We start from the raw sequence: 8,029 nt of genomic DNA, 5'->3' as shown, positions 1-8,029 counted from the left end.
AATCTGATTAAATTTGGTATTTTCTTACCATAGTCCATATTCATGAGTAGGACAATGCTGACTGTCATACCCAGGTATTTTTATGCGTGGGACATTCCTCTTGTCCCATCCACTCCCCGACACTGCCTATGATGATACTCTAAACTGTATTCCTATGAACCATCAAGCTTTGGCATCTGGGGCATCGGTGAGTCGCTGGCTTATCGTTAAGACATAGATGTCATATCATCATTTCCATCAGTATGCAGTCTACGAAATACTTCGTTACAAAACGCAACGCAGCAAAAAAAAGTAATTCGTGGTTCAGAAGACCACCACACATAAATATGAACATTTGTGACATTTTTCCCATATTTTCTATTAATAATGCAACATAATGTGACGTAACAACAATAAAAAAATCTATGTCAGAAGTGGGGTTCGAACCCACGCTCCCAGATGGGAACCAGAGCTTAAATCTGGCGCCTTAGACCGCTCGCCATCCTGACTGGAGGAAAACAGAGAGGCTCAAAATCAATAAGGTACTGGACTTTATATTTTGGTTGACCAAAAGTTGAGATCTTTCATTGATTCCATATAAAACGGCCTCAATAGTTGGCCTCGATTCTTGGTTTCAAATGGCAAAATAGGGATGTTCTTTCCTGCACAAACGGTCGCATAATTCTTAAAATTTACATCACTATGTATTGAATCACTTCCTTTCTGCTATACTTAACAAATGTCTCACTTCAGCACTTCAAACTGCCAAGGCACAACTTGAAGATCAGGCTTGTATCGCTGATGGTTCTGAAACGGAAATCATTTTCAAAGTTAATCAATTCTACGATTTTTGCTGTCAACTTACTAATCATAGCGTAGTGTTGCACATTCTTAAAGCTCCAAATTGCCGGTAGCCTGTGCTGTCGCCTCAACATCCTCCCGCTGCCGGGCACCACCATTTCCGGTATCCAAATGGCATCCAGCGAGAACTTGACAACGTGAAACAGTTCGCCGTAATCTTTCTGTACCTGGGAAGCCTGATCGATGAAATCCATCTCGATGGCCACCTTGCAGAGGGACCGCACCTGTCGCTGTCGCTCCACGGAGCATAAGCGCACGACAAGCGCATGTAGAGCATCGACCAGAGCAATGTCCTCGTAAGGTTGCCTTCCTTCAGACTAAGCAGCTTCCCTCGTGCTTCCGTCGATTTTGCTGGAGCGATGAGACTTACTGGAAAGATATGTGTCATAGAAATGTGTAGACATTCGTTCAGGAAACTTACCCGAACGTCCGAGCTGGCCGTTTGCCTCGAGGGGCTTGTTGATACTTCGAATATAGATCACAGTCGTCCAGATTGGTATCGTCATCGTCGGAGTTGTGGGTCAAGCTTCTTTTGGCTTTCTCTCTCGTACCAGCAGAAGTCGAGTTTTGTGTTTCAAAATTCTTCCTTCTCTGTGGCCAATTTAGCAGAAATTTTGCAGATATTCTTAAGTTCGGACGGATAAGGCTATCTACCAGAGTTCGATCACAGAGGTAAGCCTCCAGCAGTGCTTTATCAAACAGATGGTCTTTCAGGAGAATCTCCACAGCAATTCGATGGTCTTTTAGGTAATCCTTAGCCAATCTGGAAGCCGCTTCGTATTCTCCACCCTCTTGAAGGGCCGGAATCAATGACTAACTAGACGGCGAGTTCATCATCGCTGTAGCCCGCTGTGATTGCCAAATTAGGCACCTCCTCCAATCTGCTGCATTCCTCGCCGCAGCAATAGCCTTTGAAAGTCACCGGCCTTTAGATTAAACTAGCATCCACTTGTTTGTTGTTCTGCCTCAAGTGATCTCCATAACAGGAGCAAACCTTCTGATAGTATTTGTCGTTGCTTTTGTACGCAGCCTTTTGCCTTACTATACAGTCCGTGAGCGATCGTTAACTGCAGTGCCTCTTGGAACTTTTCTTCGTCATTCTGATATTGAGCAATGTTCCGGATCGCCTTGTCGAAGCGTTTCAAGTGGCAATCGATTTTATTTGCGGTAGTTTTCGTCCAAACGCTTCAACTCGTTTAAAATGGAAGATCTCTTTGGGGTCCTTTGTGACTTCGTAGCCACGAATAGGACCAATCCAAAATCAGCATTCCTAGGGCCACGTTGTACAGGTCATTGACTTCCACCAAATATAAAGGTACTTAAGGGCTTCGTCCGCATCGTCGCCTTTTCCTGGTGTTTTTTGAGATTCCAAATCTTCCAGGGCTTGTTCTAGCATCCCTTTCTTCACGTAGCAAGTGATTTTCGGAGCATGTAGTTGATGTTTGTATTGGACGATTCTAACGCCGTCAGCAAACGATCGCAGAGAAACTCCGATTTGGTTTCGACCTGATATCCATCGATGGCGCCGTTCAACTCAGACTCAAATAATTACTCCCATACATGGTGCTACAAACATCCTGATTCTGTAGATCACTGATGAATAAGTTCAACCAGTTAACATTGTGATTTCTCAAGAAACCGATCCAGATTGGACAGGAACAAACGAGGGTTGTGATCAACGATTAGGTTGAGATTTATCCGCTCTTTACGAAGTATATCGAATGCCTTCAGGTACTCCAAAGTGTCAAGTGGTTTGCCACTAGGCAAAGCGAAAGAATTCAGGCGCGATAGCTTCCAGGTTTCCTCGTGGAAGTTGGAAAACAGTACGAGCTGATTTGGGTACCACAACCACAAGCTTAGAGCCACGTTCAACGCGACGTTCAATCACATTCGTGTCAAGTCCAAACTTAAGATCCACAATTGTGGTAAACAGGAGATAACGCTCCGTTAGGAATATCGATGACATCTGAAGCAAGTTTGATACCATCGGCATAAAGATTTTGACGATTTCGCAGCGAGAAGAGCTTGGGCGTGTTGCCACGCGATGAACACGCAACTGTTCGCAAATTCCGGCAGATTGAGGTTTTGCTTAAAATGAAGGCTTAAGTTCTATTTGTACCTGGCCCGTGAAAGTTTCTAAAGCGGATGATTCATTGATAGACTCGATACAACCAATTCGATCTGTTTCCAATCCGACAGTAAGCGACTCCAATACACTAAACTCTCCTTTGATCATCGACTTTGAGAATCTTTAAAAGATTGGAACCTTCGACGAAGAGTAGAATATCATTTGACAACCATTGCCAGAGAAAAAATCCTGAGCCTATTTCAAATGGGCTGGCCAGTATGAACACCGGTAAGGCGCCGAACTGATGTGTCCGTGAAGTCAGGTTTGAAAAGCTAACCCTGTTGAATCAACAACAGCGAAACAGTTCAATTCAATGGTTCCTCTGCATTTCGTAGAAAGAGTTGACAAACTTGTCAACTTTTAGGGTGAATCCGCACATTGGTGGCGGTGTTACTACGCCTCGGAAATTAGTCACAACACCGTAGCTCCGTCGATAACTGTCACAAGCGACTGATCTGTGTTCTGTAATCCAGTAGAATGATCCACCGAAAAATCCCATCGTGATACCTCATATTTACCATTCTCCAATAAAACATGCAGCGTTCGTCCTTCAGAATATTTCAAATCCCATTGAACTTCTAGGATTTCCTGATCAAATTCTTGGTATTGTTTGATATACCAATGGTAGTTGCAGATAATGAAAAGTACAAACAATATAATCCGCTGCTTGTCTTACGCGTTCTAATCACCAACACTTCCGAGTCTGACTCCAATAGATGCCTTTGACTCTTCCTCTCCTGCTTAAATGGCAGATCTATCTCTCTACTTCAATCCATTCTCTCGAACGACGCACGTATTTATCTTTCAGCACCTGGGGTCGCGATCCACAGCCCGGAAGGCTTCCACCCATTGGTACTTCTAAACCGTAACATTTCTCCGATGTAAATTGCAGCGCACTTTCTTTGAACACTTTGAAAGCTCGCCCAAAGGACCCAGGAAGCCAACAACAAAATATTCTCCATCCGTCTAGCTTATCCAACTTTTGGATCGATCTTGCTCATCGACCCAACTTCCCTTCCTCTTTCTTCTTGCGTGCCGCACCCTTTCCTTCCGATCCGTGAAACTGTTCTCTTACCCCATCCAACACTCAAAACTCCCGATCGCCGAAGGTATCATCCTTGAGGCACACGTTAATCGGATCGTAGGCGCTATTCATCGACGTTCAAATTACTGCAAAAATAAAATTATGTTACCATTATTATCTACTTTCATTACGAATCCAATAAAGTGACTTCTTCTCAAAATTTAGTTTACCATTTTAAATATCTGCATGCATAATTATCAAATTATTTCAGTTAAATTAGAAAACTATAAAATCTTACCTATCGACAAACACCACCTCTTGATCGGGACTCCAACTCATCGCCTCCAGTCCACCTTCGCAAAACGTCACCACTTCCGCTTCCTCTGTTGGACGGCCCAAATTCAGTACCAACACCTCACCCGCACTCGTAGCCAAGCAAAGCTCATCGTTCGTGCCAAATGTTCAACGCGACCACCACTTTTCCGGGAGAAGCGCTTTTCTTCCAGATTTAACGGATTTGTCCGGTCCAGCCGGTACACAGTCGCTCCGATGGCGACATACACCAGATTTTGCTGTTGGAATCCACTACCATCAGGCTGCGCTGGTGATTCGGTGATGACGGAGCCCTCAAACAGACGCTCTGAAGAGCTACGCGATATAGATTCTTCATCGCAAAATTTGTATACCGATTTACGATGTAGTAGAAGATTCGATGACAATTGAATGCAAAATGAAATGTGATTAAATTTTTTAAGCAGCACGTTGTTTTGTTTCCCGGTTTCAAATTCAGTTCAGAGGGTTCAGAAACGGTCGAAAACAAAAACATTATTTTTGTTTTACGTCTTTGATGTCGAATCAAATGTCAGAAAGTGAGTACAAAAACTGAAAGTATGTTCTTTGTGGATAAATATTGATTAAGGCTTTGGTCCGTTTGGTCCGATTCGTAATTAATCAATGAATCCTCTTTGAGCGTTATTACAGCGGCACACTAGGAGTTAACTTTTGAAATCAGTATGGCGAAAGGCATCTACACTCAGAAATATAACAAATCCACGCTAGTATCTAAACAAATCTCTTCTCATATTTATAAAAGTTATACCTAGCGTTGTTTAAAAGTAATCTACTCAAGATTACAATTTAATCTATTGGCGAATTTTGCGAAAATATTCCCCAGTGTATTGGCTGTTCAGAAAATTGCCAAAGTCACATTTCTTGCCATTTGCGCTTCAGTTTTGTTCCCGAATTTGTTCAACAGATCAGCAATTTTCTACACAGAAAAAATTTCATGGTAGTTCTATTTTGTGACTCGCCATGTTTTTAAAACAACCACAAATTTTCAGCTAAATTAACCACGCATTCGGACAATTCACCACATTCAGTTCATGCAACAACTATTCACGGACCACAGTTGATTTTACTGCGCGCGTGGTAAAATCAAACGGTTTGTGGTCGCTGAAATCGTCGGTGCTTATTCTTAAATTAACCCTCGAAATGGCAGTTTCGACCACATTTTTTGCGTGTAGAGAAACGGTGATATAGAGACGAAAATTGAAGGTTGGTAATTTAACTAATATTCCGATAATTATCTCTTATTGAATTTTGATTTAAGTACCAGATATCGTTCCTATCCGATTCCGTTTTCGATGGCTCTGAATTGGCTAGAAGAATTCTAGTATTTCAAAGACAGAACATCGCGCTACCTAAGCAAAGGGTTACAGCACCGCGATCGGCCCAAGAACGAGGGTCCGTGATTTAAGGTGGAAATCCGCATTCTCGAAGACGAATCGAATCGCAAAGCAAAATGCCTATCTGTGGGCAGATTCAAACGGTGAAACGTTACTCCGAAGAGTTTTATCGATGATCCCGAACCGTATGGACAATTATAGAGCAAAGGTCGAGCAGTAACAACTCTGTTGCGCAAACTACGACGTCAAATAGAACCGCATTGTGTCGAAATATGCCTCGCTCGTAACTTTAACCAATGACGTAGTGGATCCCAGTGGAACATTTGGGAGCGCCGGACAAAAGGAGATAGATAAGGTGAGTTCATTTTAAAACCTATCAATATCTATCTATCAAATTTTTTCTTAGAAAATTGGAACTCACAATCGTCTACAAGCATACCACTCTCGAAAACCCCAGCTGGAACCCGACGGATTAGACTTTATGGACATTTCAAAATTAGAATATCATTCTGTTGCCAGAAAAACGGAGATTGTATCTTTAGATTCTTTGTTGCTTATTATTGCCTCAATTGCTTTTGTTATGCTAGAAGAACCCTAAGATATTTTAAGTTGCATATTGCCATTTCCAGCTCTCGATGGATTTTGGGAAAATCATAGATCGCACTTTGAGCAGTGATGTCAAATATTTTACAATATCTATTATTATTCCAAGCTTCATCTAAATGCATGAAACTTGGAAATAACTCTGTTGAACCACTATTGCAATTATTGTAAAATGCTTCCGCAAAAAATTCAAATTATAACTCTTGAAAGTAGCGAAAAGATTAACTTTCACTACAAATCTATTATTTTCAAGAGTTTAATCAAACAAATGTACTGGCAACCCTGCCGAGCCCACGTGTTCATTTGAAAACATAAACAACTTTCGTTGGCGCCACGTTTCACCGATTCATCAGCCCGCCAACCGGGAGAACAAAGGTTTTGACATCTCGCACTTATGACTATCTCGCACTTCAAGTGCGGAGTCCAACGAGGTGGGAAGTGCGCAATATTGATCACGAAAAATAAAAATGTTCGATAAAAGTGTTTCCTTGCTGTTTGTTTATTTTTGTAAACATAATTCTTAACAAAGCAAAATTAATTATAACAATAAATACTGTTTTTAATATCGTCGCTGTATACTATTCCCAAATAAATGAAAGTTATACTAACAGAGTATAACCAGCACTAAACAAGCCGGGTCAACCAGGCGAATAGCCAGTTAGAATGACTTTAAATCTATGTATAGATTTTCTCAGAGTGTAAGGTTCGATTTCTCAAAATTAAGGTCCTCCTGACGGAATCAAGATTAAAGTGCTCGCGTTTTCAGGGCACAAGCAATACGTAACCCCTAAAGAAATGAGAATCTTGAAATATTAGAAAGCTCGAGAATGTAGTCCGAATTCGAATTGTTGTAATCTGCATCTGCATAACGAACAATTTTCCTGTGTTTTAACTAGAGCTCAACGTCAAAAATAGATTGGCAGTTTTGAGATTGAATATGGACAAAATCACATGAAAGAATTATGCGATTGCGATTCAATATTCGTGTATTCGCTATTTTAATCTGAATTATGTTTTTATTGTTGAGCTATATCTGCTGGCAGAAAATGCAATAAAAGCAATCCCTAAGGAAATGCTCTAACTGGGCCGACATAATGTCGTTTGTTTCATTGCTTTCCACGTTAGCTACCTTTGAACGCCTCAACGTCAACACCCCACCAGTGATAGGGGAGAATGGTCCAAAATGCACCCCTGGGGCAAAATGGCCTCACTCATAAAATCACTAATATAATCTGTTGTAGTACATTTATGAACGAATATTACCATAACAATTCATAATTAGTTATCCATCACTGAGCTCCATTGGAAAAATTAAGCTAAATCCCTTCATATTCACTTAAAATTAACGGTTTGCTATTCTTCCACCACATCCGTAAGATTTTAGCTCAATGCATTAAGAAAACAAACAACCATGCGTTCACCATCATTTTACATGCAAATGAGTCATTTTAGACCACCATTCGTGCGTTTTGCCCCAGGCCTATTTTTAAAACATTTTTTAAATGCGCTAAAAAGTCACGAAAACCTTATTGTTTTGAATAAGAGATCATTATGAAATGTAGCTGGGTTTGTAAATTTTGCATTCATACGTTGAAATCGTTGGGTATTTTTGTTTATATGGGCGAAAACATCGAAAAAGCTTAAGGGGTGCATTTTGGACCGTTCTCCCCTATATAATTGTCCCAGTATCTTTTCTGACGTGACTTGCCTTCCCGTTAGACCGAGACCGCATCTGGCCGTGCTGTTGCT

At 41.2% G+C, this 8,029-nt stretch overlaps 1 non-coding gene and 1 pseudogene across 1 annotated transcript; both read right to left on the bottom strand.

Moving 5' to 3' along the window:
* Nucleotides 1–405: 405 nt before the first annotated feature.
* Nucleotides 406–488, bottom strand: Trnal-uaa (transfer RNA leucine (anticodon UAA)). Its single transcript has one exon. It is a non-coding gene; the product is annotated as a tRNA-Leu (tRNA).
* Nucleotides 489–723: 235 nt separating this feature from the next.
* Nucleotides 724–4,662, bottom strand: LOC134204108 (elongator complex protein 1-like; annotated as a pseudogene).
* Between the last annotated feature and the right edge of the window lie 3,367 nt (nucleotides 4,663–8,029).

This window comes from Armigeres subalbatus, unplaced genomic scaffold, assembly GCF_024139115.2.
Source record: "Armigeres subalbatus isolate Guangzhou_Male unplaced genomic scaffold, GZ_Asu_2 Contig401, whole genome shotgun sequence".
Classification (NCBI taxonomy): Eukaryota; Metazoa; Arthropoda; class Insecta; order Diptera; family Culicidae; genus Armigeres; species Armigeres subalbatus.
Note: the sequence above shows the minus strand (reverse complement) of the source record. Positions and strands in the feature narration are given on the sequence as shown.